Genomic DNA, 18842 nt, shown 5'->3' with positions numbered 1-18842 from the left:
AGATCTCAAGACACTGTACAATAGCAAAAAAAAAAAAAACAGTCACACAGCACTGTATAACATGAAAACAGCAAAATGGGGATATAAGAACAACAAAATGAAAACAAAATCATGTACTGTGGGCTAGAGACTTTGGGCCCCATGAAAGTCTATCACACCAGGCCCCCAACCCAGACCAATCCAATTATTTTATTTTAGGGCCCTTGAGGTGCCCTAGGAATCATCCTAAGCCTCCCTTTATGGTGCCCCTGACTGTGGGAACCAAAAATACATATCACTGCAATTCACTGGAATATATTTTTAAATCATTTTGAAAGTTTAGTTACTGTAACTGTTTTACATGTGGTGGCTAACACGATGATCACATACAGGTGTAAAATTATTACAATGAGAAACTACATAATCTATTTTGACCAGCAAGACTAAAGCAACTGAAAATCATGCAAAATTATGGCAATTGTACAAAACCATTTGCATATATGTACTAAAACATTTGGAAATTTGTGTGAAGCAATGAGAAATGATATTCTAGTGTGGGGATTACATTTGTTGTTTTGCAAATGTCAATTGTCATTTGAGGAATGCTCCAAAGCAATCGAGAAAAACTAATATCCCATAACCCTATACAGGATAAGCAGTTGAAAGATTAAACAATTGTTCTCTTAATATTACTATCGTGCTTGCCGCAGACACGGACCAGGGAAGCATGAACAAGAGTCGAGGGATCGAGAGAATATGGCGTTTAATAGGGAAAACGACACCACGCTACATAAAAGGACGTCAATGACCGAACCTGGGAAAACATACCTAACGCAGACTTCAATTCATTGAACTAATAACAGCAACAAGAAACAGCTGGTAAACACAGGGAATCCACACGGGGTAGATGAGGGGGCGTGGCACACGGGAGGATCGGACAAGCAGAGCATGACAAAAAACCCTTCATTTTATTTTTTAGTATATCAAATTTTGTGTAGTAAGTGTACTATAGTACCTAAGAAACTGTATTCAATGTTAATATAATCAAGTAACAATGGTATAACAGATTTTTATTTAAGATTATTCAAAAACATAAATACTAGCTCAGTCAGTGTGCTTGTGGTGTGACGGTTGTGAGAATCTCAATATGAGCCACTGTTGTGCCACCTGTCCAAAAGCTGGCTTTGAGACTCACATCTGCCCTATAAAATCTCCAGCATCAAAGACATAGACATCTATGTCAAATAAAATTTGCACTGTATTAGCCAGCATCGAGGCTGCGAGATGTCTCACAGTAGATTGGACTGTTTTCTGGCTGCTGAGACCTAGAATCAGGTTTAGATGCAACTCGACCTGCTTAACATTGCCAAGTAAATGAAAAGCAAACACCTGCACTGCGTACTGTTTTTACATGTGTTCTTTATAGATCCTGTACAGCATAATAGCTCTCTGCAAATACAAATTGCACGGTGCCACATGCAACACCTGAAACATTAAACTTAAAACAAGGCCAACATAATTATGTTTCAAATAAAACTCGACCACAGAACCAGGAGGAGACACATATGCCTATATTATCCGGATGCATATGTGTACCTCAACAGGACATCATTTGTTTGTAAAACAACAAAACAAACAGAAGTCCTTAGATGAAACCACATGCCTTGCATGCGATGATATGCTGTTTATGTTTAGTGTGCTGCCACATTGGACAGCTACTGAAAGGTCACGCTCAGCGTAGAGCACAGCCAGATATTCCCTCCTCCTGCAATCCCTACACCTTCCAGGCCGCATTGTATCCCTGACCCCGAAAAAGAAGGGGAGTCATGCTTGTGAAAGTTCCTGGGAGATACAAGAAACAATATCATCTTTTGTCCCATCTGGGCTGTCAGCAGCAGTATGCTGTAGCTAAATGTTAATGTATTCTGAGGCGTTTTTCTCAAAGCCTGGCTGGTCTGTCAGAAGACTGTCGCCTGCTCTCTCTTCTTCTGTAGGAAAATGCCAGAAGCTCATGTCACTGTGGAAAGGGGATACGAACAAGAGGTTAGCGCCGATGCTGGCCAACATCAGGGAGAGGATGTAGATGACTCAAAATGCCAGGGAAGACAACTTCCTCGGAAAGGAAAACATGGTCACAGCAGTCGGTGGAATGGGCAGGACATGCTCAACTGCCGCATGCAAAGAACAGCTGTCATTCCTCCAATAGGGACCTTGCAATGGGATCATATGTGGCCGCTCCCAGGCCAGATTGGAGCATCTCTTCTGTGCCCCCTATCAGGATGGGGAACTGGGGTCATGTGATGTTCTCCATGTCAGAACCTCTGTGCATTCATACTGCTTTTAAACAACTATTAATCTGCTCACACAAAAACATTTGTATTCATTTTCAGTCAGTATGACATTTAACAAACCATAATGGAAAAGAACTATGACTTTCAGTACAGGAAATGAAATCAGAGAAGAGAGCATTGAAATTAGCTGATAGGTGGTGTAGATTTTGTGCAGACAACATGGCAAATGATGAAGAGGGATATACACATGTGAGAATCACAACTTATATTTGTGAGAATCGCGACTAGATTAAACTTTATCTATCTATCTATCTAACTGAAAAGGATGCCTGCAAATGTACGTGGTAGTGACTAATCTGGCCAGTAGAGGGAGTGGAGGGACAAATGATACACACAAAATAAAAAATTGAAAATGGTGATATCTTAAGAATCAAGCTCTACATATGTGACTATACAGCTAGCATCCATAGAAGATACATAATACACACTGGGTAAAGTATGTACTGTCTTTTTCTGTCTATTGTTAATGTTCATTGATTGATTGTGCTGTGCTCTGCATTGTGGAAATGTATGTCAGTGTTTCCCATCATAAAACCTTAATTTTAGAAACAAGTGTTTCCAGTCATAGAACTAAATGAGTTTAGAAACACGTATTTCTCATCAAAGCACAAGCTGACCTCTTGATTGATTACTGAAAATTCAATTTCAATTGAACCCTTTCTTCCAAAGCACTCTTCATTTCAGAAACACTGTGATGTTCCTAAATAGCCCTAAATACCAAGTAGAGGTCTCCGTAATGTATGCAACCTCATGCAGTCATCACTGTTTCATTTTTTTCATTTCATTTTTTTTCAGCTGCATCAAACGCAGTCACACAACATACATATATGCGACCTTATAAACGTTCCTTTTACTCAAAATTGTATCTGTGTTACTGTAAATCATATGATAAAGTTTTTTCATGGTCTACATGAACCCAAAGGAACCTAACAGAGATGCTGTGTCCCTATTACAGCACTGTTATCAGAGGAGTTTGTGGTGTTATTAAAGCATCATGTTATGAAACGATTTTAATTAAACTGAAAAGAATAAATATTGATTCTATAACAAAAAAGTCTCAAAGAGTTATTAAAAGGATTATTATTATCAAAAATGAAAATAAACGTTGTCAACACTACACAAAAAAAGGCAAACATTGACACAAAAAAGACATTATCAGTACAAAAAAAACTACCATGTTGCTACCAGCAACAAATTACATAAAAGGCACGATGTCAAGATATAATCCCTACAATCCAGATCATCAATCCTTGATTCATCCCTGAGTCGAAAACAGATGCCTTAAATAAACATATTTTCTAAACATTAAGAGAGATCTATGACAGAGATCTGGAGGAAGAGAAATGTTAAAGCAAACAATACTAGCAGCAGACACTTTGGTTCTTCATCTGTATGGGAGTCAGTAGGTGCATCTATGAGAAGCATATTTGGGGAGTCCAGGAGAGAGACACCTACTCATGTCCTGCTGTGATCTAAAGAGCACTCAGCTTTTAATTATGCCTTCAAGTGCAGCAAAGTCGATCTGATATAAAAAATAGGAAACAGGTCTGGCTGAGGCCTTGGGCTCCACCATCTCACTCACTGAGTGATTTGGAAGCAGTTTTCGGGAAACTGTTTGTCTAGGGTCAAAAATATGCGAAAACCATTTTTGCCTCATAGGTACCAAGAAAAATTAGACTGAGACATGCACTGTGGTTTGGTAATGATGATTGGGAAATGTAGCCCAGAGCCTGTAATCCAAGATGAAAGGAGAAAACCAAATCTTGAACCTGACAAGAAAAATACAGTTGCCAACTCCTATCACAACAGAGAACCAGCTATTGTACACATATCTCTTGCTTTGATTTCTTTTCACACCAATTAACATTTTTTCCAGATTAGCATATTTAATCTTAACTATTAAGGGGTCGATACTCACATGCACTTAGGTCAAAAAAGCGTAGCATATTCTACCAGCTACTTCAGCATGGAGTTCAAGTGCACTTAGGCATTTTATGCACTCGGGGGGGAGAAACCCCAAAATATGGGCATGTTACATGTTATTATTGTATTTTTCACCATGTGCTCTGGGGGACTGCCTCCACAGGGCCAAACACAGTATTGTAGTTTTCAAAAAGCTGAGCATACAACAAAACATCTATGAAAAGCAAACTTTTCACATTTTTTTATGACACTTTATTGATTCCTTATCTTTTTGCCTATCCTATTTTCCCCTCCATGACACACAGACACATATGTAGGTGTAAGCAAGCTTGGTAGTGAAAGGAAGCCACCTGCAGTAACACCCATGGAGCTGGGGACTAAGGGCCCCGCTCAAGGGCCCACGGAAATGAAAATTTTGCTGAGGTGGGGATCAAATCAGTGACCTTTCACTGGTGCAGAGTTTTAGCCTGAGGAGCCACACACTGCCCCATACATTATCCATCCATCCATCCATCCATCCATCCAGTAACTTCCGCTTATCCGAGGTCGGGTCGTGGGGGCAGCAGTCTCAGCAGGGAAACCCAGACTTCCCTCTCCCCGGCCACTTCCTCCACCTCCTCTGGGGGAATCCCGAGGCGTTCCCAGGCCAGCCGAGAGACATAGTCCCTCCAGCGTGTCCTGGGTCTTCCCCGGGGCCTCCTCCCAGTGGGACATGCCCGGAATACCTCACCAGGGAGGCGTCCAGGAGGCATCCTAAGCAGATGCCCGAGCCACCTCATCTGGCTCCTCTCAATGCGGAGGAGCAGCGGATCTACTCTCGAATGACCGAGCTCCTCACCCTATCTCTAAGGGAGAGCCCAGCCACCCTGCGGAGAAAACTAATTTCGGCCGCTTTCACTTGCAATCTCATTCTTTCGGTCACTACCCACAGCTCATGACCATAGGTGAGGGTAGGAACATAGATCGACTGGTAAATTGAGAGCTTTGCCTTTTGGCTCAGCTCCTTCTTCACCATGACAGATCGATGCACTGCCCGCATCACTGCTGATGCCACACCGATCTGCCTGTCGATCTCCCGCTCCAACCTTCCCTCACTCGTGAACAAGACCCCGAGATACTTCAACTCCGCGACTTGGGGAAGGACCTCCCTGACCTGGAGAGAGCACTCCACCTTTTTCTGGCTGAGGACCATGGTCTTGGATTTGGAGGTGCTGATTTTCATTCCAGCTGCTTCACATTCGGCTGCGAACTGTTCCAGTGAGAGCCGAAGGTCACGGTCTGATGAAGCCAACATAACCACATCATCTGCAAAAAGCAGAGACCTAATCCTGAGGTCACCAAACCGGACACCCTCAATGCCCTGGCTGTGCCTAGAAATTCTGTCCATAAAGGTTATGAACAGAATCGGTGATAAAGGGCAGCCCTGGCGGAGTCCAACCCTCACCGGGAATGAGTTCGACTTACTGCCGGCCATGCGGACCAAGCTCTGACACCGGTCGTACAGGGACCGAACAGCCCTTATAAGGCAGCCTGGCACCCCATACTCCCGGAGCACTCCCCACAGGACTCCCCGAGGGATGCGGTCGAATGCCTTCTCCAAGTCCACAAAACACATGTAGACTGGTTGGGCAAACTCCCACGCACCCTCCAGGACCCCGTCGAGAGTATAGAGCTGGTCCACTGTTCCACGGCCAGGGCGAAAACCACACTGCTCCTTCTGAATCCGAGGTTCGACAATCTGGCGGACCCTCCTCTCCAGAACCCCCGAATAGATCCCCCTATAGTTCAAACACACCCTCCGGTCCCCTTTCTTGAAGATGGGGACCACCACCCCAGTCTGCCAATCCAGAGGCACCGCCCCTGATGTCCACGCGATGCTGCAGATCCACCCCCGGGGCCTGGCCACCGAGGAGCTTTTTAACCACCTCAGCAACCTCTGTCCCACAGATAGGCGAGTCCACCCCCAAGTCCCCAGACTCTGCTTCCTCATTGGAAGGCGTGTCGGTGAGAATGAGGAGATCTTCGAAGTAAACCTTCCACCGACCCACAACGTCCAGAGCTGAGGTCAGCAGTGCACCATCCCCACCATGAACAGTGTTGATGCTGCACCGCTTTCCCGCCCTGAGACGCCGGATGGTGGACCAGAATCTCCTTGAAGCCGTCCGGAAGTCGTTCTCCATGGCCTCGGCAAACTCCTCCCAAACCCGAGTTTTTGCCTCAGCGACCGCCGAAGCCGCATTCCGCTTGGCCTGCCGGTACTCATCAGCTGCTTCCGGAGTCCCACAGGCCAAAAAGGCCCGATAGGATTCCTTCTTCGGCTTGATGGCATCCCTCACCACCGGTGTCCACCAGCGGGTTCGGGGATTGCCGCCGCGACAAGCACCGACCACCTTATGGCCACAGCTCCAGTCAGCCGCCTCCACAATGGAGGCGCGGAACATGGTCCATTCGGACTCAATGTCCCCCGCCTCCCCCAGGACATGGGCGAAGTTCTGCTGGAGGTAGGAGTTGAAACTCCCTCTGACAGGGGATTCCGCCAGACGTTCCCAGCAGACTCGCACTATACGCTTGGGTCTATACGCACTATACGCCTAGGCCGCAGTTCGATGATCGACTTTGTGGTCGTGTCATCGGACTTGCGGCCGCATTGCCTCCCTCACCAGCGGAGCCAACCCACCACCAGGTGGTGATCGGTTAACAGCTCCGCCCCTCTCCTCACCCGAGTGTCCAATACATGCGGCTGCAAGTCCGATGACACGACCACAAAGTCGATCATCGAACTGCGGCCTAGGGTGTCCTGGTGCCAAGTCTACATATGGACACCCTTATGCTTGAACATGGTGTTCATTATGGACAATCCATGACAAGCACAGAAGTACAACAACAAAACACCACTCGGGTTCAGATCGGGGGGGCCCTTCCTCCCAATCACGCCTCTCCAGGTCTCACTGTCATTGCCCACGTGGGCATTGAAGTCCCCAGCAGAACAAGAGAGTCCCCGGGAGGAGCACTCTCCAACACCCCTTCCAAGGACTCCAAAAAGGGTGGGTATTCTGAACTGCAGTTTGGCGCATAAGCACAAACAATAGTCAAGACCCGTCCCCCCACTCGAAGGCAAAGGGAGGCTACCGTCTTGTCCACCGTAGTAAACCGCAATGTACAGGTGCCCAGCCAGGGGGCAATAAGTATGCCCACACCAGCTCGGCGCCTCTCCCCGTGAGCAACTACAGAGTGGAAGAGGGTCCAACCCCCTTCGAAGAGACTGGTTCCAGACCCCAAGCCGTGCATCGAGGTGAGCCCGACTACATCTAGTCGGAACCTCACAGCCTCGCGCACCAGCTCAGGCTCCTTCCCCACCAGAGAGGTGACATTCTATGTCCCTAGAGCTAGCTTCTGCAGCCGAGGATCGGACCGCCAAGGTCCCCGTCTTCGGCCACTGCCCAACTTACACTGCACCCGACCCCTATGGCCCCTCCTACAGGTGGTGAGCCCATTGGAGGGCGGACCCACGTGCCTTGTTCGGGCCGTGCCCGACCAGGTCCCATGGGTGCAGGTCTAGCCACCAGGTGCTCACCATCGAGCCCCACCCCATCCCCAGGTCTGGCTCCAGGAGGGGGCCCTGGTAACCCACGTCTGGATAAGGGAAATCGTGGATCCAATATTTTGTTCATCATTAGGGTGCTCCAGGAGAGGACATTATACATTTAAAAGTAAATGGTACAATGCAAAATTACATGTTAATAATTCATATAATTATATTAGAATTATGAACTACCGTATTTGCCGACGTATAAGACGACTGGGCGTATAAGACGACCCCCCAACATTTCCACTCAAAATATAGAGTTTGTTATATACTCGCCGTATAAGACTACCCCCTCTTCCGCACACCTTCCACACACCAAATAAAACGTAAAAGAACATCAGATTTGATTTCAACATGTTAATTTATATTCAAATGCTTATGACATGATAAGAGATTTGGATAGGGAGTATTTATCTAGGTATGCATAAGAAGGGGGGCGAGGAGAGAGTTGCAAAATGTATAAAAGTGTACCCCTGTGTGCTATTATTGTTACCGGTATTATACCGGTATTACATGAGTGCCATTAGTATTAGTATTAGTGCCATTACAGTACCTGTCATTGTCACCATTGTACGGCCGCAGCGCCTCCGGCCCGCCCCTGCATCTCCTTGTGACCGGCACTAGTGCGCAAGTGCGCATGTGCGAGCTCTGCGTAGACAAGGGGCGGGCCAGAGTGCCGCTGCTTCCCGCCGAGCAGAACGGGCCGGTCACGCCAAAAAGGCTGGCACCCCTGTCTCGCTGCTGATGCTCGCCGCGGCCACGCTGATGACCTGCCGCGGCCACGCCGGATACCATGCGATACTGGATGGTATGTAGAATGAGGTGGGCGGGCATCGGGAGGCCACTATGGGCTCCGGGCGGGCACCGGGACGCCACTATGGGCAGCGGGCGGGCATCGGGAGGCCACTATGGGCAGCTATGTCTATCCCAACTGAAGTGCACCCGGCGTATAAGACGACCCCCCCACTTGGAGGCATGTTTTTCAGGGGGAAAAAGTCGTCTTATACGCCGGCAAATACGGTAACTATATTACACAATAGTATATAGAAATGCATAAGTATATACAGGTAGCTACCTTGTCAACAAGCCTGGGAGCCAAACAATTAGGATAAACAACTGGTCAATGACAAAAACAATTCCTTAAATGACTAAAAAATTAGGCTCAAACGAAGTAGTGTCCTCACAATCCTAAACCACAGTGCATATACTTGTGCTCCTGTGAGCCAAACAGACAGCCAGAGACACCTTCATCTAGATGCATTTCAGCTGAATGACACTGAATGCATTGCATATTTCCAGGTGGATCATAAGATCATAAGACTGAACCTATACAAGACGCCATTTGTCCCATGTTTTCTTACACATGCATACACTACATGCATACACTACATACACTAGGTCAGTGGTACTACCTGATCAGGACACTCACCTAATTGATAACCATTCTACGCTTAATGAGGTAGATGTGTGGGTTTTCAGTGGCAGTGACCAGCAACTGGTTTGGAATATTACATCACAACCTACGCTGTACATAAGCTTGTTTGGACTATGCAGGTAACTGTATTATTATTTTATCAGAAATGTGTTCTGAACATTAAGTCCACGCTACTAATAGTAAGATTTACACCACATCTATTGTCCTGTGCTTAGGCATATTTGCTTGTTTACAGAATTGTCCTGAGTGAAGAGGGAAAAAAAATCCAAGTATATGGATTTGTTTTTAAATACATTATGGGTTATTCTCACAAACTCATTACCATGCCATATCAATTTTCTCTAATTTTTTTAGTTAGTTTGACAACAGACTCACATAATATTATCTTCTAAAATGTGGATTTTGCCTCTGGGGTAATTAATTAGTTGCAGAGCAAAACCATTGACAATACAAAACAATTGAAAAAAATGAGTGTACACCTTAGTATACTAATTGCTTGTGTATTGTGGGTTACTTGCAATCAAGTTGAAAAACTTAAAAACATTTTATCTAGTTCTGTGTTATTTGATTTTAATCCTGCTGTGGTACTGCCTATTTGGGGGAAATGGTTGAGGGATCATGACATTTTAATATACCTAATAAGTTAAGGTAAGGTTAGTTGCTCTGCACAAAATTCAAACAATGCATTTCACTGTAACATTTCGTTTTTGTCTATTGGTTCTCATTTTCGTGAGAATGACCAAATACAAGAGTGGTAGTCTACTGCAGTGGATTCGTTTTCAAAATAAAGGGCTTTCTGTGGATTTCATTCAGGTTCACAATATAAAATAAGGATTATGTGTTCTAAGTTTTTCTTGTTGCTAAAAATCATTGAGGGCATAACCCCTTCTTTTTCGGGTTATGCACAGTGGGCTTCACCGCATTAATGGGAGGAGAATACGCATAAACTCAAAAGTGCGTAACTTTTTACGCATTTTCCGGACTTAACTGCCTGCTGGGAGAAGAGACCCCCACTGCGCCCCTGAGCAAAACCTTTTACCTCAATTTCTCCAGGGCCTGTGTCAGGTCATGCCCACTCTGCCTGTCCTACGCCTGTCTCCTGTGAAGGTGTGGCTGGTTTAGGGCCACACCACGTGTTTCTTAGTCCTGCCTATTGTTCTGTCCTCCCGTTAACCAGCCACAGCTGTCTGTTGTTTTATCCTTCGTTAGTCGTGTATATAAGCTCTCCCTTGACCTGTGTTCCCCAGTTCTGTCATTGCTACCTGTTGTCACCTCTACACCCTGCATTTGCCAAAAAATAAAAGCCCTTCCTGCAGGGTATTCAGCACTCACCCTGTGCATTTAGGTTGCGCTTCTTTCACTTGGTGTGACATCCTGGTTGACCCCTTTTCTGAATTGTGCAACGCTCTGAGTAGAAGTGCCTGCTAAATGAATACATTTAAATGTTAACATAACAATTGAATTAATGTGTATTGCTATACTGTAATACAATACCATAAACAATGTTTACTTATTTAAATAAAGGGGAACTGCCTCTATCTGGACTGCACCTAACTAAGCACAGGGCAACTTCTCGTTTGGAAGAAATTTAAGGCTATGGCTTTACAGACATTTCATTTTATTACTGAGTAGAAACTAAGTAAAATATTCGTCTTTGTGTAGATATACAGAGAAGCTGGCCATATAAACCTAAAACACATAAAATACTTAAAGTAAACGTGGTATCAACTGAAAAGGTATCACATTTTTTTCTAAGCAGGCGATGTGAATATTTGAAAAGATGCTTTGCACCCCATGCTTCCTCTGATTGCCAGCAGACTCACCATTACCTTGTCCCGAATAAGCACTTATGGAAGATGGATGAACTACTTCAGTATAAAATATCGTTGCAAGTGAAAGATTTAAAACATCGTATAATAATGTTGCGCTCAGCAGACCCAGGCATCGCAGCAAAAATGGATGACGTTACTTCCAGTAGATAAAACTACGCTCTTTTATTGTTAGCCTTGAAAAGGACTCTCGTAACCTGCGATAAGCAGGCGCGAATCCCACTACACCTGCACAAGAACGAGCAATAATACATCTTGTTACTTAGAAACTTTGCAATAGGGAAACGGAGGGGTAGTCACGTCTCGCATAACAGTAGGCATTTACAAATCGGGTGGAGACACGTGTGGATCTGACAAACACAACATGTGCACATGTGACGACCAGGGACACGACACGACTATTTACAACCACAAACAGGCAGAGATATGACTGGAGATGTAAATGAGCCCGGAGCCAGTTCGCCGACGCGATAATAATCCTTTACACTCAACCAGAGATAACGCTCAAGGTGTAAATATGACGAACCCCATTAAAGGATGACGCGTTTTTCCATTTACAAGTGGACTTAAGCAGCTTCTTAATCGTGGAATTCTTAATGTGATTTGAAACTGTAACCGGTTACAAGAATGATTTGCTCTAATATAATCGAAAATTTAATTATTTCCCTACCAGCTTGGGTTATGTTGCATAAATAAGCCACGTTATAAGCCTATATATATCAAACGTGTTGCTATGTTGTTCATTTAGGATACGTATTTAAAATCATAAGCTCTGCCCACCACTTAAACTGCCTGTTTTAAAAGCAATGTTAATAATAAATAAAACATACAATACAAATTGATAATCTGCAAATTGATGTTTGAAAATATAAATAAATTAAAATGTCGATAACTATAACGTGCATAAAGCATGTCAATGTCGGTATCTCATTACGAACAATCAATGCTAATCAAACAAAAATAAATAACTGTCAACTTTCAAGTTTGCCCTCATATGCATTTCACCACACATACGTAGAAGTTAAGTTCTTAAGTTAAGTCCTTTCAATGGAGCGCAAATACGAGCGAACGATGAGAAAACGCTTACAGTGCGGACTTGGTCTGTGCATAATGGGCAGGCAGTGGCGCCCGCACTCCAGCTGTAAGGTGGTAGCGCAGGCTCGAGCCTGCTCGCGTGCAGGCAGTGGCGCCCGCACTCCAGCAGTAAGGACGTGGTGCAGGCTCGATTCATAAGCCATCACCCGCCCTATGATGGCCCGGTCCAATATCGCTAGCGGTTTTAGTGAATATTACAGATGGACATCGTGATCATTTTTAGTGAACGGAGTCTTCTCGTTTCGTTCAGCTGATTCTATATAAATCGTTAACTGGTCCGTTCACCTTGGAATATTTTTCACTGGGGGAGGTCCCACTTAGATGTTCGATGTTTTTTTTTCCTTTGTGCTTAATAAAAAGTATAATAAGTATACATTACACAGCCCCCCCCCCCCCCCCCCCAAGGTGGGCCAACCATCAAGTTAGATTATGTGAATGACGACTAATTGAATGTAATAAAATGATTACAAGTACTCAGTCATTCACTGAAATGAACAGATTGAATGAATTAGTGCAGTGACCGAGATCATATCCACCTAAAAGAATGCAATGGTGAATGTTACAAGTCTAGTGATAGGGGTTTTTATTAATGGATGTAAAGATCCAATGTGTCGTCTCACTAACCATTTCCAAACAGTCAGCTGATAAATTGGACTGGACTGCTGCAGAATGCTGATACAGATATTAACTGCTACAAATCACAACATTTTCAATAAACTTTGGAGTCACATTTCAGACATCTAAAGAATATTTTAACACTTGATATGTCGCACAATAAAAAATTGACTGCTATCAGACATTCCATCCCACTACAAATTGCCCCACCCCCTCAGCCAGCAGTAGGCTTGGGCAGTATCTAATTTCTAAAACTATTATACTATCCAGACACTACACTGCAGTATACATGATTTTGACAGAAGTTTAAATTGCAGTGGTACTGTGGTGTAAAAATTCCTGAGCGGGGGAGGGGTATTACCGTAATATCGACCAGGCCTAGTCAGTACCCACCCCTTTCGGTTGTCCCTCATCCGCCTCCTAGAAATCAATAAGCCAAAGGTGAGATGTCTGAATAGTTTTCACATACTTATCAAGAATTACTTGATCCAAATGCTCACTTATAGGGATGCACAGAATGATGCAGGAAAAAGCCCAGTGTGGCAGTATTGCAAGCTAAAAGACACAGAGATAAGTGCTTTCGTTGGTGAACATCTCATTTCCCGATCTGAAAATTCACTTCATTGGTGGAAGGTTCACCATCACCGTTATCCATTGCTTGCTAAAACGGTACAGGTTGACCTATGCTCACCACCAACATCTCTGCCAAGTGAGATACTGTTTAGTACTGTTGCAGAAATTCACTCTGACAATCGCAAACATCTTACACCACTAAATGTACAACAGCTAATTTCCTTAAAGGAAACACTCATTTTATATGAAATTGACATCAGTTAAGCTTGAGATGTAGGCTATTGTATAACTTGGTGACATCCTACTTTACTGTTACCTACAAAACTGTCTTGCCTATTATAGCCAATGAAGTAGACCAAGTGTCTTTGTAGAAGATCATTTCAAGTTATAAGATGCCTTTTGAATTTGTAACATTTTGAAATGTTCATTTTCTGTAGGCCTATAACCTACTAAACTCGGGCTTAGATGTTTCGAGTGACTCAGTGGTCTGAGTCTCTGTGCCTGTGATCAGAAGATTGCTGGTTTGAGCCCCAGCCTTGGCAGTGGAGTCACATGTTCCTTTAGCTGGGCCTTTAACCCCCAGGGGTGCTGTAGCTTATCCTGCGCTGTGCCCCCCCCCCCCCCCCCCCCCCCCAAAAGGCTATGGAGAGCAAGATGGGGGTTGGCAAAGAGACATATTCCAATGTGCCTGTACTTGTGCAAATGGCAAACAAAGTATCTTTCTAAGTTTATATATTTTTATATAACCACATAGCTCACATTCTTTATACAATATAGGAAAAGATGGCAGAGTAGGAGTAGCTCAGTGAATACTACTGTCATCTCGCACCTTCAGGGGCTGCAGTTTAAATCCTCTTTTCCTCTATACTTGGAGAGTTCACATGTTCTCGCTATGTTGCATGTTTACTTCTACAGTTTATGCACATGCAGTTGGGCTAATTGGTGTCTCTAAATAGCCCAAAATGTGTGTGCATAAGTGATCCATGATAGAACAGTATCCCCTCTGAAGTGTACCCTTTCTTGGTGCCCCAGGATATGCAATTGGATGGGAGATTAATGTTTTCGGCAAGTTTTTTAGCTGGGGTTTATGTATTAATCACAGTTAAGGATGTAGACCTTCATTCACAGAGTGTACTCGTTTATTCCTCATGCATGGTTTATTTAATTGAGGTCACTGGCAATGTGTTTCAACATAAACATTTGAAGTTTTCTTTTTTTTTTCAATGTACAGCTGTAAGCCTCTAATATCAGCAAATTATCTCACAGTTCGCTTGTTGCTAATGGTTTGTTGATAAAGTTTCTAAATAAGGTAGTTCAGCCAAGCCTTCTGGAAGAGAGCTGCCATATAACCACTGTATTTGTCACATTGCATCCTGCTGCAGAAAAATCCACGCAGAGATAAAAATTCCAGCAAGAACTGAGAGGCCTTGTTTTGAACCATTGGATGGTGTCACTATGCAAAGAGGCGGAAATTGCAAAGATGGGAAGGAATGATGAGGACCTGCTGACAAGATCAGAAAAAGACCGGTCATAAGCAGAAAACAGAAGCACAGAAATCAAAAAGGCTTTTTAGGGAAAAAAGGCATCAAAGGAATATTAAGACCCAGTGTGTTCATCTACTCTGGAAAGAATCTAAAGAAAGTGGGTTAGAAAGCCAACATACTGTCATGGAAACTCCTATGATGTCACGCAGTGCTTCCCATCCACGCCCTCGGGGAAATCCTGAGAAGAGAGACTGGCACCGGCAGGCATGCTCCTTCCCTGCCTGCCTCGGGAACCAATAAAACCAGTTAGCTGCAGGCCTCGCTCTTTCAGGTGTTTTCCATTGGTCTGTCTTTCTTATTTGTGTCAGACACACCAAGCAGGCGTAAGATCTTTGTAGCTTCATGCGAGTTTGAGCAATTCTGTCCCATTTGCCTGTCTGCTAGCCTGTCTGCCAAATACCCTATTTTTGCTTTTTCGACTTCATGTCTTGCCTAGCTCTCCTAGTATCTACGCCGATCGCCAAAACTCCTGCTTGTCTCCAGATCCTGGCTTTAGCCCTGTCCCCTGACAGCCGACGAGGATCACCCAACCCCTGCCCACTCCTCGACCACATTCTTATACGTTTTTTGATTTTGCTGTCTGGAATTAAGACTATAATTAAAGACGTTTCGCCTGCCTGATCCGCAGTGTCCTCCTTATTTTCCACGATGCCCTCCGTGACACATACTGAAAGGAAATTACACAAAATATTAGTTGATATTGTACTATTATGGACTAATTGAGGGAGGAGAAACAGATAAAATTCCTTCAGACCAGCGTCCAAACCAGTATACCACTAACCAATCAGTGACTGAAATGATTCCACAGTTTCCCAAGTTGAATAGCTTGTGTTCAGATACATTCTGTTTAAAATGTTACAAAATTGTCATAAAAAAAACAACAGTCCACACTATACTGTGAAAAGAATATAGTGATGCAATCAGTGGCAAGCTGAAGTTGTGACACAGTGTCACATAGACTGGCATTTCAATGGCAGTTTATAAAACCCTGTCAAGCCAATTAAGCATGGCAGCACCTTTAAAAATGTTGTGAGCCTAGATATACAGAATTTTGCCAAGCGGAGCATGAAAAACTACGTATACAAAGAAGCATCTGGTTTTTGTTTAGTAACCATACGATATGATCTATTGTTGCTCATCTGTTGTAAACAAAAGACCTGAGCCATTATATTTAATTTGAAGGATTTGAACAGGATCTTTGTTTGTCTCTGGATTTAATGTTTTTTCTCTGAAACTGCCAACATAGCCTAATGAGCATTCCCAAAAGAATGGGGCAAAAAAACAGACTGACAATCAGACAGGAAATCAGATCGCTGGGTGTTTTATTAATCTCTCCTTTTGTGTACTTTCTGATCCCGCAGCAATGAAAAATAAATCAAAATCCAGTGTCTTAATTTCTGTGAGAAAAGTCTTTCAAACATTTAATTGCTCTCAAGGTGGAGCACACTTTCATTTAATACTTCCCAAGTGTTTTGAAAGATATAGCTGTCCCAGAGTTCTCGAAGAAGAAAACGCCGATTCAGCTTCCATGACTTCCTGTCTGGTATAGACTCACAGTGATCCTGGAGTCCTTCCTCGAAAGCACAGGGCAGGGGACTCCCTGCACAGGACACACATATCCACACACTACAGATAATTTAGAGCCACCAATTCCTTTAACTGTATGCTTTTAGAGTTAGGGAAAGAAACCATGCACTAAGGAATACACCCAAACTTCAGACACAAAGCTGTACGCAGGATTTAAACCAACAACCCTAGTGGTGTGAGACTACAGAAATAACCACCAAGCCACGAATCAGAAACAATCCTTCCTGGTTTAAATACCTGTTATATCGTTTATATATAACATTGTGTGAGGAATCATGTTAAGAGGACATGGTAGGGAAAAAATCTCACACCAAGTCTTTATGAAATTCATAATTTTTCTATTCTAAAAAAAAGTCAGAAGATTTCAAAAAAGCATTATGGAACCTGTGGCCATAGAATAGAGCATGCAGCATACTGGATAAGGCATGTCTACCTGGATTAGGCACGTAATATAAGAAAGCCTTTGGAAACATCCAAGAGAGTATACAAGTAAAGCAGCCATGCAATGTCTTTGTGTTTGTATGAGGTATGACAGGGGCGACTCAGGAGACAAGGGCAAAGAAAGTGCCCTAAAAGAGGTGAGCTTTATTTCAGGAAAAAACAATTGCAATACAATAGGGGCTATACTGAGAGGTGATGACCTGGCCATATTCCAGTAGTCCCCTCCCTGACAGGTAGGGGGCAGCAGTCCCTTCAGAGTGGTCATCATCCAGTTACCGCCTGCAGAAAGTGTATATGCCCAACTGACTTCCCTTTTCCGTCTCTCTTGGTTTCTTCTCAGCTTATACTTTAAGCCAACTAAGGGAAAACTGTCCAGCCTCCTTATTAGGGCAACCATTAGCTGCCAGCCATGGCTATTGAAAGCACCCTTACCACCAGCCTGAATGTTGCTGATTGCCCCCTACTGGTGCACAGGTTTTGCATCACAGAGGTCACCCGGGTCTCAGCCTGGTGTCTCTCAAATTTTCTCTCTTTTGCAACTTACTACTCACTGAGATATACTTCATCTTACATGCTAATTAATATTTAATTGCCCTCTCCAGTTTGATCATATCCATTCTTTAGTTTCTTTTACTGGAGAATAATAGTGACTTTGCTTTATACATAGGTTAGAGTTTTACCAATTTATGCAACCTCACATAATAGGAAAGGCCTTTCTGGCGCTTAAACCTTCACACCAAATGTTCCCATTCTGCAACTGCCTAGCTGCCCTCTGCCTCACTGAGTAGCTACCCAATTAATATGCTGATTGCATTTTTCATGGTCAGTTTGCAGCTGAGTGAGTTATTAGCACTTCTATCATGACTCGCTTGCTGCAGGCGGGATTGTTCCACAACAAGAAAATAAACTTTTTCCTTTCGTGTCCTGTGAAGTTCTTTGAGGTGACAGTAGGAGGGTCTAAGTAAAGTAAATAAGGTAATTACATGATCTAAACATAATTAAAAGTCATAATGTTCAGCTGACCTCTTGTATGTAATAAATGTAGTGGGGGGGATACCACTGACTCTACATCATACTGAGTGGTAGTAAGATCATGAATATAGCTAAAGACTACAGGGAATGTGCACAGAGGCATGCAGCAAGATTGTTTTGTACCTTTTCTTAAGCTTGAATATCTTTTGTATGAGAAACGCCTACTGTCATTCCCCTGCCTCTCCTTTTACCACAGTTCAGTTGCAGTGTGTTAAGGCGAGCATGTAGTAGGGGCGCCATAAAGGGGGGAGATATCTAGGTTAGAGATATCTACAGTAGATTCCAGGGGCCCCTGAGTGGAAAAAAATGGATTGTTCTAGGTTGTGGGCCCCCATGCTTTCATGGGGACAAATTTGATCCTCATTTACATAAGTTATCAAACTTACAGGTTTAAACCCCCAGATTGGCGAAGGCTCCAGAAGGGGACCCTAACCCCCAACCATCCTGATCCATCCTCCAAAATATAAATGTAATACAGGATCATGGTGAGTTCGAGCCCTTCCCCCGAAGGTCAGGGCGATAGACAGGGGGTACCATGCATGGGATGTCTGTCCATCACAGGACCAACAATGGGCAGGTTAGAGGCACAAAGTCATGTAACTCCATGTTTTTTTGGGGAAATCAAAGCAGCCAAGGAAAACCTGTTGAAATACAGAAGGCAGATGCAAACACACACACACACACACACACACACACACACACCGATTGGGGAAACCAACCTTGGAGGCTGGATAAGAGGAGGAGAGGGTATTAGCCACTGTGTGATTGTCTCACCCCCATGATGATACTTGCGTACCTAAATACATCAGGAAAAGGTTGGAATTTCAATTTGACATTAAATAATTAGGACAT

General features: G+C 43.8%; 1 long non-coding RNA gene across 1 annotated transcript; it reads right to left on the bottom strand.

Annotated features, from left to right (window-relative positions):
* Positions 1-725: 725 nt before the first annotated feature.
* LOC111856612 (uncharacterized) lies at positions 726-12402 on the bottom strand. The gene is made up of 4 exons (XR_002841174.2): positions 12191-12402; positions 11098-11331; positions 10607-10698; positions 726-1996 (listed from the first exon to the last, which is right to left on the bottom strand). It is a non-coding gene; the product is annotated as an uncharacterized lncRNA (long non-coding RNA).
* Between the last annotated feature and the right edge of the window lie 6440 nt (positions 12403-18842).

This window comes from Paramormyrops kingsleyae, chromosome 2 (genome assembly GCF_048594095.1).
Source record: "Paramormyrops kingsleyae isolate MSU_618 chromosome 2, PKINGS_0.4, whole genome shotgun sequence".
In the NCBI taxonomy this organism is placed as follows: domain Eukaryota; kingdom Metazoa; phylum Chordata; class Actinopteri; order Osteoglossiformes; family Mormyridae; genus Paramormyrops; species Paramormyrops kingsleyae.
Note: the sequence above shows the minus strand (reverse complement) of the source record. Positions and strands in the feature narration are given on the sequence as shown.